The 17,497-nt window shown below is 35.4% G+C and overlaps 1 long non-coding RNA gene across 2 annotated transcripts in view; it reads right to left on the bottom strand.

Moving 5' to 3' along the window:
• Nucleotides 1–1,729: 1,729 nt before the first annotated feature.
• Nucleotides 1,730–17,497, bottom strand: part of LOC143256829 (uncharacterized) — a 62,411-nt gene continuing 46,643 nt past the window's right edge. The window contains exons 3-5 of one of the 2 annotated variants that reach the window (XR_013031564.1): nucleotides 12,868–12,982; nucleotides 10,697–10,813; nucleotides 1,730–1,852 (exon numbers count right to left, since the gene is read on the bottom strand). This is a non-coding gene — a long non-coding RNA (uncharacterized LOC143256829). Of the gene's footprint in view, nucleotides 1,853–10,696; nucleotides 10,814–12,867; nucleotides 12,983–17,497 lie in introns of those variants that run through there. The other variant, XR_013031565.1, reaches the window with a different exon arrangement.

Genomic DNA, 17,497 nt, shown 5'->3' with positions numbered 1-17,497 from the left:
GTTCCTCTCGGTCGTTCGGCTGTTTCCGTGACGTTTTACAACTATGACGTAATAGTTGCCAAACACGCTTCGTTGCGCGCCGACCATTGTATTCCTTTCAGTGCTGGTGTTTTACGTAAATCTATCGATGCTTTTTTCGAATTTCATACTTGTGAGACTATTTTTTGTCTTGATATTGCTACGTTATTTTTGTTTTATGATAACATGGTTTACTGCGTTGCTTATGGTTGTAAAAACGTTTCGGCATCGAGCAAAAGCTTCTTTTCGTTTCCGTGCAAGGAGAAGGAACCGGTAACGTCGCGACAGTGGGTGTGGATGGTCAATAGGAAGAACTGGACTCCTTCACACCATGCAAAGCTTTGTCAAGATCACTTTGAACGCTCATGTTTTGTGTCAGATCCCACTGTTTTGAATTCCATGGGTTTCAAGCCAGGCAGGTTGAGACTGAAAAAACCATCAACAGTAGACAGGATCGTCCCCACCATCTTTCCTTGTGTAGAACGTACAGGTTCCATCCCTCTGAAGCCATCACGAAAAGAACAAACTTAGAGGTATGTGTGCAGTATAAAGCGATAAACAATAACTAGTATAATATAATAATTTAAAAAGTACACAAGTTTTTGAAGAATGTAACTAGACATACAGATTTCACATTCATGAGCGTGTTTTGCATTTGTGGCACCTGAAAGTCAGTGAACCTTGATTTCCTAGTCTAGACAATGGACAAATCTATCCCAAATAGAGTATATTCCAAGTTTGAAAGCTTGTAGATCATTCTGTAGATGTTTTTGTATCATTTTTAAATATGGAAAGGTTTTAAAATTTCATTTTTCAAATTTAACATTTCAAGAAAAATTAATTATTCAGACTGCTACATCTAGTTTGATTTTATAGACAGAATTATGACGTATAATTGAAATTCATTTTGTTACGAGTCATAAATACCCAGTACAATGATTGTGGATGGGCCGAGTATTAGTTACCATAGTCGGCAAAGTATAAACAAATAAAACCCAGTTTGTGATACCAATAATTTATAAGCACCACACAGGTTTCGAGATGCTTAAAATTGCACGTTAAATAATACAAACCATATTTGTTGTCATGACTTAGGCTTACCATTGTTCCACTGGAGGTATGACCGACTCGCAACCGGCTTGGGCGCTATCAGTATCACTCACAGTTCCGCTACTCTCGCTCGTGGAACTGTCATCGTCACTAGAACTTGTTAGATCTGTGTCAAAAGTAACTGTTTTAGGTTCGTTCAGAGTAGGTTCGAATTGATATGGCGCTACTCGTCACTGTTCAGAACACAAAGTCAAAACAGACTCCGCCTCTGTTTCTCCGTATGTACTGGCCATGTTTATTTACATTCAACGCGCGTTGGCGGTTTGTTTGACAACTATTACGTCACAGTACTTTTACTAGCGGCAAACGTAAAAACTAAAACGTTCGGATTGCCGCTCGAAAAGGGCTCTTTCTGCACCAAGTTCTATGTTTCATTTATTGGCACGTATTTTTTATTAAAAAATGTAAACCTGCAGAATTAATCAGTATGAGTAGTTCTTTTGACTGCAAAGTTTTCTTTTTTCTGTAAAATTCACCTTTAATAAGATTTTAGATTCTGTATTAAAGTATGTCAGATTAGATTTAGTAAAAACTAAATCTTTACTTCCCTTATATCCATTATTTGCATTTGACTTTAATAAACAAAGAAACCAGTGGATTTTCTTACTTGAGTCATGATTTCAAGATGAATGGTTATAAGAACATGACATTATACTCAAGCAATGAACAAAATAAAGATCAAGATGACAGAAGGCTATTTCATTCTTGGTCAGCTCTCCATCCACTAAGACAAATAAAACGTACAAAATTAAACCAAATAGAGCATTATCATTTATCTAACAAATATACACAATTATTGTATTTGCCATCATCATTCACACCATTAGGCAAATTTTTTCCCCACATTTATACCTACAGAAAAGCAAGATTTTTTATTTTAACAAAAGAATAGATCTGGACCTAGTTTTTTCAATCTTAAACCTTATATTCTCCATATTGAAGTCAATACTTCCAACACTTTAATTCTACCACAAAAGTAGATAATTCTTCCAAAATCTTATAAGTATCCCCACTGTAAAGCAGTTAAGGGACCATTAATGTATAACTAACTAAAACCATTGCTAGAAATTGTTTAAATAATCTGACTTCGGAAATAAATGTTTGCAAAGTAAATATTACACTTGACCATTTAAATTTATACCCACGATCAAGTTATTCAGAATTAATCTCGCCTTCATGTCTATTACTGTGAATGCGTATTATTAATTTATTATTTTTTAAAGGTCTAAAATCAACAGGGACACGTTTTTAATCAGTCAAAGAATTATCAGCTTCTTTTACAACAACTGGTTAATGTCCTGGGATTTATTAATCAAAATATCAATCTATGAATACAACAGTCATTGTAATATTGTATAATATTCTGGAAAAATTATACAAACTGTGAATCACAAACTGTGAATCACAACCACATGTAATTACGATGTCCACGGATATGATTGCATTAAAGAAAGAAAAATAATAACTCTCCTACCTGCTGACCTCACAGCATTAGTAAAAACACAGTGCAATAAGCTGACAAATAACTTTTAAAAAACTCGTTGGATGGGTGGGCCTTCGGCTATATTATCAGCATATGCCTCTTTATTACTTTGTGAATATTCAAGTGAAATGTTTAAGAATAAAAAATATGAATTATTTCTCTTTTACACAACTATACCTACCTCTTTCATATAAAAGATAATCCATGCCAAATATAGGGCACCCACCTAGAGGCTCAGTGTTGTCACAGTTTGCACCAAAGTTTGTAATTAGATACCTACGATGGTTAGAGTATGGATAGCTTATTGTACATCTTTGTGCTTAATACCAAACAAATAAATAACGCCAAAATGTTGAAATAAATATATGAACAAATATCAAAATGGATTATTTAATAAAAATCTCGTCTAGTTTGCTTTCTTCCTCATTGCTGAAAGTAGAAGATTATAGTTTGTATGTTTGTCACAAACCTATACGTTCCAATTTCTTGCCCTGTGAATGTACTGGGGCAATGACAGTTCTGTCCATTCCTTGATGTCATCCATCCATCTTCTAAGCTGTCGTTCACGTAAACGGCATCTTTCAATCTTGTTGATTCTGGAGATGTGGTTAAAATATCTCAGCTTTCGTTGTTTGGTGTCAGACAAGTTACGGTTCTGCTCCCACTTTCTTCAGTACCGACTCCCTTCGGGTGGTCTGTCCAACTTACTCCCAGTAACCTCCGATAGCCATGCGTCTCAAACGTTTCCAATACCTTGATGTACGCTTTTTAAAAAGGTTAAACTCTCGTAACCATAAATTGCTATCGACCAGGTCGTCGTTTTAGGAAACTTTAATGCATATATTATTTATTTATTCATATATTTATCTTCAATTTTAGCATGGATTAACCTTCGCACTTTGACAGTTAGGTTTACGTTTGTTCTAGATTTAAGAAAAAAATTGGAAATCGCCATGAGAACGTGTCGATTGATAAATCATTTTGAGTGCTGTGTGGGGCCGCACAAATTTTTTTCTCAAAGTTGTGTCACAGAGAAATTTAGAGGACGCTGGTGTGAAGCTTTGGTCATTATTACAAGTAATAAATAAGAAAACAGAACGATATATGATTTTAAAGAAAACTTTAATCTACCTACTGAGTGAAGTTACACAAGTATAAGTTCATATTTTGTGTTTGTTTTAGTTGTTGGAAGTGACCTCAATAGAGTAAACGAAATTTTCCCATTCTTCACTTTGCGTTTATGTTCTCAAACGTTAACTACAGATTTAACAGAATAAAATATTGACGTGAGTGGTTTAGGTATTGTATTAATCTGAAGTTTTGTTAACTTAAAGCAATTTGTTATTAACATGTTCGACTTTTTTACCTTAAGTTAAATACAATATCATTTAAACCACTTCTTTATTGGGCTGGTTCTTTTGAGATTTGGATAGTTAGGTACAAAGATAAAGTTAAATTCTAGTGGACTTACTGATTACAAAAACATTTTAATTTTTCTAAGTACAATTTATAAAAGTTCAACTTAACTAAAACTGGACCTAACTTTAGATTCCGTGCAATCGTAGATTGGTTAATGTGTCGGGCTGTATTTCCGCACGCGCAAATAGCGTGGTTGCTTTGCGCCATAAAACGCCAAACAACCTGAAAATCCGATTTTTTCACCTCTTCATTGCCGGAAGAAATCATACTTTAGAGCCATGGATGCTTTATAAGAATGACGATCAAATCCAATTATAGTAAGTCACAATCTAACAATGGTGATGTTGATCAATAGTTGATCAACAATCTCAACTCGCTACTCACGCCTAATTCCCGATTATACTGTTTCAAAAAAATTCCAGAGATTAAATAATGCACTTTATAATGTGATATCCACACTTCCTCTAGCTAAAAACATACTAATTGAAATAGAAAGGACAGTTTGCAATAATAAAATGAAAGAATGTTCACTTTACAACTTCTAGACATTATAAAATTGAAATTTTCTAGTTAAGCTAATATGCATTTTATGTTATTTCTAACTACAGGTGTAGTATTTGGGAGAATGCGAAATTTTTAAAGTTTACTTTAGAAAGACTGAACCGCTTAAAGTTATTTATTCTTTTCAGATATACATAAATATACATTTGGGCATGTGTGTCGAGTTCCGTATAGAAAAATCAGCTTCGAGTTGTAATGATGTTTTTTAAAGGTACTTCAATATGGTCAAAGCATGTTCCTCAATTTTAGGTTTTTAGGCTTTCTCCTGGATAATATTACTGAGTACTATTTTGATTTTGTATCCTGTGCCTAGCAATATTGTTGCATTTAAGTTTTGAAATATCTAGTGGCTGCATCCTCCATTTTTACATGAAGAATGACCAATTGCATCTGTAGTGCAGGCACTGTGAAAGAGATGGTGCTAGTGCAGTCAAATTCCTCAGCTTTATTAAGATTCTCTTCTGATATAATGCTCCACTAGCAAGACGTTTATAAAAGCAGTGTTGTCAGTGTGCTCTTGTTGCATGTGACTTGTGTTGTTGAATAAATAAAGACATCTTTCACTTTCAATTTAGAACCGTTTTCTTTCTTTCAACCCAAAGTTGAATATTTAACGTACTTGAAAATAATCAGAGTAAGGTACTAAAGGTTAAACGTTTTCCATTACCATTTTAGCATTTTGTTTCTTAATGGCTACACTTTTCTATATTCCGTTGTAATACTTCGCAGTATTAGTTTTGTATTTGGCTAAACTTGACAATGTCATTTCCTACACAAAATACTTATTAAAAAAGGGAGGAAGAGTTTGACTATGAAGATAGAGTTAAGGTTAACCCATACGAAATTTAGACCACTTCCTCAAATATGTTAAGCAGGTTGTTGCTAGAAACAGCTGGACTCACAGGTAGTGCAACGTTGGATCTGACAAACTACCTACTTGGTCAAGAGGCAGTCGAGTGATTAGCACATAGTTGTAGCTAAAGTGTGCCAGTGTTTTGATAAGATTCAATCAAATATTATGAGGAACTAAACAATTTCCATCAGTGGATCATCTCAATCTTAATAAGCATGTTAATACTTGCCTGTTCACTATGTGTAATAGGTAACGTATTACACATATCACCAGATACCACCTTTTCTAAAGGGCCTGCAATGGCTGCTCAATCATGCAAAAGTGTAATCACCCACGTATATATCTTTATCATATCTTGGTTTAGTACTTTAGACTTGCCTTCCAGATACTGGCAACTCAAGCTGAATGATGAAAGCGGGCTCAAAACTGCTTATAATCACTCGAGATGGCCAGTATGAATTATGCCATGCCATCTGGCCTATGCAATGTCCCCACTACTTTCAAGCAGCTGATGAAGATCCCAGTGAGAAAGTTACAACAGGAAAAATGCCAGATCTATATCGACGATATCATGCAATTTATCATATGTATATTTCTACTTCTGAAAACCTGGGAATATTTACATGTGGATAAGAAAGAGGTTTCAAAAGATGTCAAGGGAGCAAGAGCTTTTGCATATACAAGCAGAATTCGTTTAACACATTATGGGAAGAGATAGTCTCAATAAACACTGCAAACAGTACCAAAACCATGAATGAATGAGAGATCCTTAGCAAACTTCAATTTCGTTTCGTCATTGATTATTCATAGCAAATTTTTCTAAGCTTGCTTGACCATTATATGTTCTAACGAATTTTAAAATACATTTGAAGGGTTTCCATGCATCATGAAAAATCTGAAAAATTATGAATATTTATTCTAAGCCTGGGAAACTCGTGGTATTTGTAAAAAATGTTTTTCAGAAATCGTGTGCATTATTTCGAGCTCGCTAGTGTGTTGTTGCTCCTTTAGGTTAAGTAGAAAAACATTAGAGAACAGTGTGCTGGTGCCAGTGAATATTTATGTGTTATCCTTTTTATTTAGGTATGCTATTTACTGATATTTGCTTTGATGTCCATTTTCATCTTCATACCTATTAAATAATTGTGCTTCAAGTGCAAAATAAATGTCTATGACATATTGATAACCAGTTGAAGCTAGAATTATACCAAACAGTGTGTTATACATTTCAGATTCTCCGTTCAGATTCTTCTGTAATAAAGTTTATTTAGTTGGCTATAAAATTTACGGATGGACTAAAGACTGTGCATTTCAGTTTTTGTAATGTGCTTTAGTAAAAACTCGAGTGTTATAGGGGGTGTTTGCAATGTTATAGTCACAATTGCAGAATGAAATAGAATCCAAAATTATATATGCTAAAATTTATGCTAATTAACACATACTGTAGACAAAGAAAGGTATATAGTTAGGGGAGGGACAAATAATCGATCTGATGAGATATTGCACTATCTGAAGAAATCCAATCTGATATTCACATTATGATGGACCAGATATAACGTTCCCTCTTGTTCATTAAAGGTAATAGGAGTTGTACCATACAGATCGGAGAGTAAAGACGCTACCACAGACTCCTATATGTTACATTTTCTAAACAAGTCTGTGATGGTTGCTCTTGCAAAAATGTATACTACTCTTACATAACTTTATTTCATTTTCAAAATAATCTATGAGGAAGAAACTGATTTAATACCTCACTATAATAAAGTGGTAGCTCATGTTTGTAGCAAATTTTAAATTTATGGCTACGTCTACTATCCAGTCTAAAAATATCTGTATATAACTACACATCCTGAGCCAAATCTGGTATCTTATCAAGATTGTTTTTACTATCCTTACGTGTAATTGTTATATACAGTATTATCAACACTACCATCTATGCGTACCGAACAAGCATCACTAAAATTAGAGATAGTAACAGAAAGAAGTTGAATTGACTGAAAAACACTCAAGAAGGAAATATCTGGAAGGTCAGCACCGCAGCTTTTACACTGCGAAACGCAGTAGGAGCCTCTTACTCAAAAGAAGTTTGTTTTCAAAAGATCGTATATCTCAAATAAGCTTTTAATGAAGCAATACTTTTGCTAATGTGACGTAACAAACAGAAATGAGACTCAATATCTTAGGCTTTCGGTATTCTTTTTTTTTTTAAGTTCAATGGGCAGATTTTTATTACCACAACCCATTACCTCCGTCCCGTTTGCAAGTAACACAGACTTGTTAGATTTGCAGTTTCCACTTACTAAGTTAAAGTTACAACAGTAACTAATACCAATAGGCACTACTGAAATAATGGAATTATGATGTGCATTTATGTTAAAATACTATTAAAGCTAGTCTAGGATCTTTGGATTATGCTGCATTATTGGCATTAAGACCTAACATGCTTACAAAGCGTGCAGCCGGATAAACATCCTTTACATCTAACCTTACCATGTTAACGAAGATGTCGTTGTTAACATAAACTTTAGAGTTTAGACTGTCTAGTTTCACGATAAAGTTAGGTTGTTCTTCGCTATGTCACTCACAAGTTTTAGGCCTATTACAGATAAAATTAAGTAAATACAGATCGAGCTTGGTGGCTTTAATAACTGTGTACGGGAATCACTATGAATGGATCATTGATAAATTGTATATAAAATAATTAGAAAAATTCACATCTTCAACACTGTCCGCCTTGATGTGGTGTATAATGAACTTCGGAAAACTGCTGATCACCTATACCATTAATATACATGTTATCTACAATATTTCTGAGGTTTTCCGAAGTTGCATATTGGTAAATGTTCATTTGAATGTTTCAAAAGTAAAAATAAATTTGTATTTGTTGTTCATCTGTAAGCTCCGAGTATTGAATTAAAAAGTCGGATTTTTATTTCACCAATTTTTTTTTCCAACTGACGGAAATCCATCAGAAAACGAAACTCTGCCTTTTCTGTGAAATAACTGAAGAATTTCAAAAATACAAAAGGATTGATTTTTGCATGTTGAGCCACAATTTCGCGAAAGCATGATTTGTTTTTTATTGTACATTATTAATGGATCTGTAACACAAATGCCAAATGATTGTCTTGCCTCATGGCGAGTTTTATCTATTCACTGAATATCCTGGTTTTGGCTGTTGTATCAACAGTGAAGTAGAAACATACAGTATATTATTATTATTATTATTATTATTATTATTACACAGTTAGTTTTTGCACATGAATTTCTGTATTAACAATTAGGAAAGGCCATCATATAAAATAATAGGTGTGATATAATAAAGCAATGAAGAAATGGAAGTTTGAACACGGAGACAGGTTATAGTTTGAAATGTTCCTGTGGCATGGAAGAAAATCATTCCAATCAGTCCATCAAATTGGAAGTTACACGGGTCAAGTGGAACAATTAATGCATTAATCGCGATGAAAAACTGAATAAATGCTTCATAGACAAACCTTATGTACTTATGCAAGAGTAAAATGGTTCATGTTGACGAATCATAGGATAGTAAAATTTTAACTCAGTAGATTAAATAAAAAAAATAGATATTTATCTGACTGTCTAAAAGGCGATATATGAGCAAACACCAGTGGAGGTACTGTGCAGCAGTTCTGATGACCTGCTCAGGTGACAAAAAAACCTTCTGCTCAATATTCTAGGGTAGCAATTCAGTGTGGCACTTAGGCGAAAATGTAATGATTGAAAGGAAGTAAAATTCTTTATTTTCCGATAAACCAAGTGAAGTTTCATGGCAGAATGTATGCACTATATCAGGCACCAATGAACAAAGTTTCACTGAAAGATATTTAAATGATGGCATCTTGCATAGTTGCTCGATAATTAAGTAGTTAGGATAGTTGATGGTTGTAGATGATGCCTATAGAATACCAAGAGTTCACAGGATTGGAAAAGCGTTAGGAAGTTGTAAATGCTTGTATTCTGAAATAGCATTGTAACCCTCACTTTACGAGCTATCAAGTGGTGTTTAAAAGGTTTAGAGTTCACTGTAGTAGTGTAATTAAGCTACTGCTGGAACTTCAATTACAGCGTTGCTAGGATATTCTGATTCTGTATGTAATGACTAAAACAATTACATAAAAAAATAGTGGTAAATGACTACTAATATTTAAACATTTTTAAAAGCCGAAAATGCTTTTTGATTCTTGTTTTCCGAGCACTTAAAATGTAATTTTTTTTATTAAAACTGACGGGATTTTTATACAAGAAACAAATCACTGATTGCTTGTGGGCATAAAATGTGTTTGTTTTTAATTTCACGTAAAGCTACATAGGGATTAACTGCGCTAGCAGTCACTAATTTAACAGTGATAGCCTAGAGGATTGTTTGTTTGTTTTCTGAATTTTCGCGCAGAGCTACTCGAGGGCTATCTGCGCTAGCCGTCCCTAAGTTAGCAGTGTAAGACTAGAGGGAAGGCAGCTAGTCATCATCACCCACCGCCAACTCTTGGGCTACTCTTTTGCCAACGAATAGTGGGATTGACCGTCACATATAATGCCCCCATGGCTGGGAGGGCGAGCATGTTTGGTGCGACCGGGATTCGAACCCGAGCCTAGAGGAAAAGGCCCTAACAACTAGACCATGACTCATGAAACTTTTAAACTTATGTAAGTGTATCAGGCCTGTAGATGATTTGAACTTATATAGTGAAGAAAAGTTTGTTGTTTTTGTGTTTTTTCTATTAAATCAGCATATAAAATGAAGCATGCTGTAAGTAATCGGTAGACAAAGGTTTTTGTGTTATTATATTTCACCTATGTTTAGCTTCTGTGATGCTCACTTAGCGAGTAGATCGATCCACATATGTCGGTATGATACAGTGATTGTTTGTTTGTTTTAGAATTTCGCGCAAAGCTACACGAGGGCTATCTGCGCTAGTATTCCTTAATTTAGCAGTACAAGACTAGAGGAAAGACAGCTAGTCATCACCATCCACTACTAACCCTTGGGGTACTCTTTTGCCAACGAATAGTAGGATTAATAGCACATTATAACGTCCCCATGGCTGATACAGTGATAAAGATATTTTACTGTTTAATATTGTGCCCAGTCTGTGTCATTCAGGGTGTCTAGCCATGTATATTAAACTACACTAGTGAATTAATTGAATTTTAGACGAGAAGCCTTAGTTTGTTTGAATTTTGTCTGCAATTATTTATTTTATAATGATGAGAGAGGACGCTACACTTACCAATCATTGATGGCAGTATAGTAGCATAATTATTGTAGCAGCTGTTGGGAGTGAACGTTTGGGTCGTCACATTTGCCGTAGGAGTCCTCAAGCAGTTGACATGCGGTAATCAAATATCTGCAAAAATAAAGGTTTTGGAAACTTCATAAAGGGTATTAAAATAAATATGGACAGCAAAAGATAATAATAACATAAAAATATACATTTGTACAAATGAAACAGAATCTTTATTTGTGCAAACAGTCAAAGCTGTTCGGTTACTTGACCGATTTTTTCTTTAATTCACAATTACTAACTTTTACTGGCTGTTGAAACTGAAAAAAGGATCAAAGTAATAATTGATGTGAAAGAGATACAATCATTTCAGACAGGGATTTTGGTGTGGTATTCTACAATTCTCTAAATTACTTGCATCAAGAACATTCTCAAACATCCATATACAAGGGAGAGAGCCTCCCAACTCAACTTGTACAAGATCCACCTTATCCTTTCAAATGGACTTATCTCATGGTGTAGGCAAAACTCCTTGATAAAGTTCGTACACGCTTCCATAAGAAAGCCATTAGTATGTAACATCTGCCCGTTTATTAACGTATGATTATGACAGTTGGACATCCAATTTATGAGAACGACGCTACAAGCATGTATAAAACTTCAAGTAGAAGTTACAAAAAAATACCTGAATAAATATATAGTTTTTGCTAACTAAGGAACAGTAAAATATATATTTTTATAAATACATAGGATATAGCACTGACCATGGTTTGCGTGTTGCACATTACACAGAAAGCCGAACATGAATGTTTTATCATACACACGAATTAACCAAACGTAGAATACATCTGTTGGTAACCAGTGAATAAAAAAAGTTTTCAGAGTATCAATATGAGGATATATAAAACTAAACTGTGGTTATTTGCTTGTACCACATATTACAGGAAGGTACAGTACTTTTTTTTTTTATGAAAAAAATAGTTTCGACTTTGGAAACTACTATTTGTGAGATATTCCACATTTCCCATACACACACGTACGTACATATAAAACAAATCAATTTTACTTTACATTAGATAAAAAAAAACAAAAAAAAACAGTGATACCAAGTGTTTTCAGTAACATTAGTGAATGTTATTTTCTAGTGGCTGAAACTAATATGTGGCCCGGCATGGCCTAGCGCGTAAGGCGTGCGACTCGTAATCCGAGGGTCGCGGGTTCGCGCCCCCGTCGCGCTAAACATGCTCGCCCTCCCAGCCGTGGGGGTGTATAATGTGACGGTCAATCCCACTATTCGTTGGTAAAAGAGTAGCCCAAGAGTTGGCGGTGGGTGGTGATGACTAGCTGCCTTCCCTCTAGTCTTACACTGCTAAATTAGGGACGGCTAGCACAGATAGCCCTCGAGTAGCTTTGTGCGAAATTCCAAAACAAACAAACAAACTAATATGTTCGTAAGAAGATTAAATTAAACTATGTAAAACAATTTTCACTTCTTCTTGTTCCTGGGCAGAAAGTATTATTTCCCAATTGCTTACGCCTAAAGTAAATGGAAAAGACCTATTTTCTCTTCAAACTTTGCTTTTATGACCTGGAAGTGTATAACAAAAACATGATGGGAGATTATATTTCGGGGCTGATACGTGAAAGTGATTTACAGTCGCAAATCTCGAAAAACTACTCACTTTTAAACATTTTTTGTATAACTTTAGTATAAATACATGTAAATCTTGATTTATATGTTGTTTTATTCAGACCTTATATAAATCAAAATGTGCAAATTTGCCCGTTTTTACATATAAAATAGGTTAATTTCTAAATTTCATTATCCAGGTCACAAACACAAAGTTTGAAGGGAATAATGGCCATTTTCTGCACTTTTATAACGTAAGCAATTAAGAAATAACACGACCCAAGAACGAAATTTGTGTTACATAGTGTTATTTGTATGAAGTAAAATACGTTGATGGTGACTTATACATCACACCAAAACAAAACATAGCGAACCGAATGTCTGATTTTTTTTTTGTTTGATACAGTGGTTTTTAAAAACTCTTTAGAATCGCAAACCACTTCTTATTTAAACGTGTTGTTTTTTGTTTTTTTAAATTATAAACCTGAGGATTAGAAAAAAGACGAAAATATAGCCTAGTAACAAATATGTTATTTTTAAAACTTACCGATTGTAGGGAAGGATGGGATTGTTTCATCTGGTACAATTGGAGAATGTGATGCGATGTTTGTCCATTAGAAGAGACGAAATCAATGGTGAGTCTATCCAGGCGGAGAATGAGTCTGGAAGTGAAGAGAGTATTGTGAATATACAAGAGAGAAGTTCTAACTAGGCTTATGACAGATTCTATTATTTATACATTACCCCCCCTCTCCCATGTACTACCTACATTAGTATATTCAATGATGTAGAGTGAACTATTTGATAAGCATGCAGTTCTAATAAATATTTCATTTATACTTTGGTAGAAGCTCAAGTTAGAGTCAGTTCTAGTTTGGATGGTACTGTAGGAGCTGATGCAGTAAGTAACATCTGTGATACTGCTATGTACTTGCTTTAAATTGGACTTTGCTTACATCAAAACAAAATCATATAAAATTTAAAAAATATATAAGACAGCATTTTCATGGTGCTAAACTTAAGTTATTAGTGTAGGAACTTAAAATTTCACTTCCTTCTTTCTTCACCAGAAGTTGGTTTTATTTCTGTTACACCCAGACAATGGTGGAAGACTCTCATACTCTGCAAGTAATATTCGTATAAAACTGTGGTCGTCACTAAGCAACGACACAATGATGGAACATGGTTGCGTGCTGATCAAGTGAGTTTTGTATGACGCCTGTTGAACTGGAACATTCGCAAATGATTGAACAGAAAACAAACAAAAACAACTTTAATTAACACTACTTGTCAAACATTTACATTTGGAACGCATTGTTACAAACCAGAACATTCAAATTTTTATAACTTAATTTTCTAGCTGAACTTCTTACCAATTAAAAACAAGGTTCACTATGCTTTACTTCCAGAGCATTATATATCACAGTTTTGACTCTTTCAAGCATTTCTATCTTCAGCTATCAATAAGTTCTGCTGTGCTAACTATTTCCTCTGGCGTAGCTTTTATTTCTCAAACAAGGAAGTCAACATCGAGGAATACTCTGAGGCATCAAAAACTGCACAACATATCTCCCTCTGACCATAACTAGCAATTTATCTTATGAACAAGGATGCTGTGCTACAAGACTCCTTCAACATATTCTCTCTACCTGAAGCTGCTAATGGACTTATCCAGAAACCTAAAGAACCAATGGATTCTCTTACATCTATCCCCTCATTGTCAGGCTTTCAAATGACGGGTTGGTTGGTTTAGTGTTTTATGGCGCAAACAACTATGCAATCTGCGCCAAAAATCCGGTAAAAAGTTAAAATTGAAGTAAAATTACTAAAATTCATAAAAGGAAATTAAGATAAAACAAAACAAAGTTTAATTTTTGAATTAAAAAATATATAGCATTAAATCCAATTTTTATATCTACACCCTTGTGCAAATTAATTGAAACAAATGGTCATTTTACAATATTTTCAGCATGGCCGGTGCAGGCCTGGACCCGCTGATTTCCTTTAATAGTCATTTTTTTCACACAGGCAGCGTCATTAGCTGTATTTTGCAGTACGGTCGATCTATTTTTGGGATATATGACGAAATTTTGAGGAATATTACTTCATTCGAAATTACGTTAGAAGGGCAAGGAGACCAGTCAAAAAACAACTTCTTACCAACTCAATGAAGAAAAAACGGTATCAATAGGGTCTGAAATACAAGAACTGGACACAAGAACAATGGAGGAAGGTGTTATTCAGTGACGAGACTCATTTCTTTGTACAGGGTCAAAGAAGTCTGCATGTTCGCAGATCTCCAGGTGAGAAACTTCGGGAATCTCGCATCAATCAGTTCGTAAAACATCCCTTGAAGATGATGTTTTGGATCTTTTTCAGCTACTATGGCGTAGGATGCTTACATATCGTAGAAGGTATGATGCGAGGACCACAGTACGTCGAAGTTTTGCAGAGAAGAGTCGTTCCAGAATTGAAAAAAAGATTTACAGATGGATCTGGCATTCTTCAGCAGGATCTGGCTCCATGCCACACATCGAAACTTGTGAAAAATCTTATGATTGCAACGCGAATAAAGGTGCTGGACTGGCCTGGAAACTCTCCGGGCTTAAATCCTATTAAAAATATTTGGGCGATTTGTAAAGAAAAACTTCGGGGAAAAGAGAGTACTACGAAAGATAAGCTAATTGAGGTTATAATTGAGGTGTGGTATCGCGATCCAAAAATTAGTAAATATTGCAATCAAGTCGTGAACTCGATGCCAAAGCGGATTAATGATCTTCTGAAAAATAAAGGCGGTCATATCATGTATTAATTTGCGAGTAATTTTTGGATTTTCAGAAATAAAACGCAAAAAATTGAAAAAAAATCATAATTTTCCGTCTTGTTTCAATTAATTTGCACAAGGGTGTAGTCTGCAGTGGTAAGAGAAAATACAGTAATACAAGTTGTAAAGGACTTTCTATAGCATAACTGTAATTATCATAACTCGCTAGGATGACTAACGGGTTAGTTCAAAACTCAGCGTTAGCCACCTAAAGTTGGCCTTTCTAGTCGTGGTTTCGAGTTATTTGACGTTACTGTCATTTTCTAATTTCAAATCGAACTAGATAGACTTTGATTCTTAAAAGCGAATCACATTAAAAAAAAAAATCTTATGTATAAATTAAAAACTTAAATAGCTTTAAAAAGATGAATGACCTTTAAAAAACTAAAAACATTTCCCAATAACACTATCTAACGTTACAAATAAACCGGGACAGAACATGTTTAAAACGGTGCCATCGTTGAGAGTCATATCGACGGTAATACAGTAAAATGTGACTTATTGTGGCCTGAGTGCTACACAGACAACTCATTGGTGTATCAGTTCCAAGTAAAAGAAAACGACGAGTTAAAAACTGTGACCAATGCGTAGTCTAGTTAGGACAACTTCCTCTTTCCGATCCTTACAGAAGCAAGACGGCCAAAGCTCAATAGAAGGTTTTATTTGGAAAAGCTTGTTTTCACGTTGCTCACTCCAAGTTGACTACCAACTGGCACAGAACCGAGCCTTGAATGCAGGACCATAGTGCCTGTTCTGTACATGAACTATGGCCCTACATTCAAGGCTCGGTTCTGTGCCAGTTGGCAGCCCGTTCCCGCAAATACCGACATGGCCTGGTATACAGAAAAACTGGACAGAAGTAGATGTTAAAGAGAAATAGGCCAGTCGATTTTGAATATCGGCAAGAACAGAGTGAGAACTAACGTGAAGCGATTCCAGGGCCAATAAAGAACTAAATGAGTCAATATAAATAGTACAGTTTTAGTGCTGCTTGGCTTCTATGTAATCCAAGGCAAGAGAAACAGCGTACAGTTCAGAACTGAACAAGAAACTGTAGAGGGAATTCTGCACGCAACCACCAAACCCAAACCACAACAAATCATGGCAGAGTCCACGCAGTTACCTGGTTTCGAACCATCCATATAAATAGAAATGAAATGATAGTTCGAAAGATGTTCAGCAAATAATAGGCAGTATTTTCAATTGGGAGTATCTGCTTTTCTCAGATGACTTGAAGCAAGGTCACAAATGGGGACTATAATAAGTCATGGTGGGATGAACTGAACAGTGGATACAGCAAAGTTATCCAAGGACAGACCCAATTCATCCAACTGCACCTAGATACGAAGGCCAAAAGGAGCAATGGCAGATAGTCTGTTCTGAGAAAGCATGGCCCACTGAGCCCACAACCCTATGTGGGATGCTATGATTAGGATTAAAGTTTCGAAGCATAGAGTAAAGACAGCTTCAAACGGTGGAGGTGAAGAGGAGATTCATGAGACTGTGTGTGTAAGCTCTGAACTGGTGAAGTGTGGAAAGCCCCAGTGTAGAGCCAAAGTCCCTGATGATGAATTGGGTCCAGCATTTTCATGGCCGAGGTCCTAGCAGAGCCATAGACCAGTAACTCATAGTCTAGTTTTAATCGAATAAGAGCACGATATATCTTTAGCACAGAACACCAATCAACTCCTTAAGTGGTGGAAAAGAGGACACGGAGGATGTTCAATGCTCTAGTACATTTGACTCATATCTGCGTGATGTGTGGTATAAAGATCAGCTTATGGTCAAAGATAAGCCTCAAGAACTTTGTCTCAGAAACAACAGGTAGCACAATTTCACCAATACGGAGTTCAGTATGAGGGCGAATACTCCGTTAGCAGCAAAAGTGCATGCAAACGGTTTTAGAGAAGGAGGAGTTAAAACCGTTTGCAGTGGTTCACTTCAGTAAACGAATGTGGGCAGTTTGTAGCTGCAGCTCATTATACCTCAGGCTCGACTACTGACATGAGATGTGAAAGTCGTTGACATAGAGCCCGCTTGCAACAGTAAGAGGGAGTTGTTCAGTGATGGCATTAATCTTTACACTGAAAAGTGTGACACTCAAAACACAGCCCTGAGGAACTTAAAGTTCCTGTAGAAAAGAACGGGAAAATGTCGAACCCACACGAACTTGGAATCGTCTGTTCATTAATTTTTTAATAAAAAATGGGAAACGACCATGTAACCCATATAAATGGAAGTCTTGCAAAATACCATAATTCAATGCAGTATTATAAGCCTTCAAGTCGAATCAGGTGGTCCATAGTAGAGCACTGTTGTCGGCACCCACGCTGGACGGGCGAGAAGAGGTTGT

Source organism: Tachypleus tridentatus, chromosome 7 (assembly GCF_004210375.1).
Source record: "Tachypleus tridentatus isolate NWPU-2018 chromosome 7, ASM421037v1, whole genome shotgun sequence".
NCBI lineage: Eukaryota > Metazoa > Arthropoda > Merostomata > Xiphosura > Limulidae > Tachypleus > Tachypleus tridentatus.
This window is presented reverse-complemented; position numbering and strand designations above follow the sequence as displayed.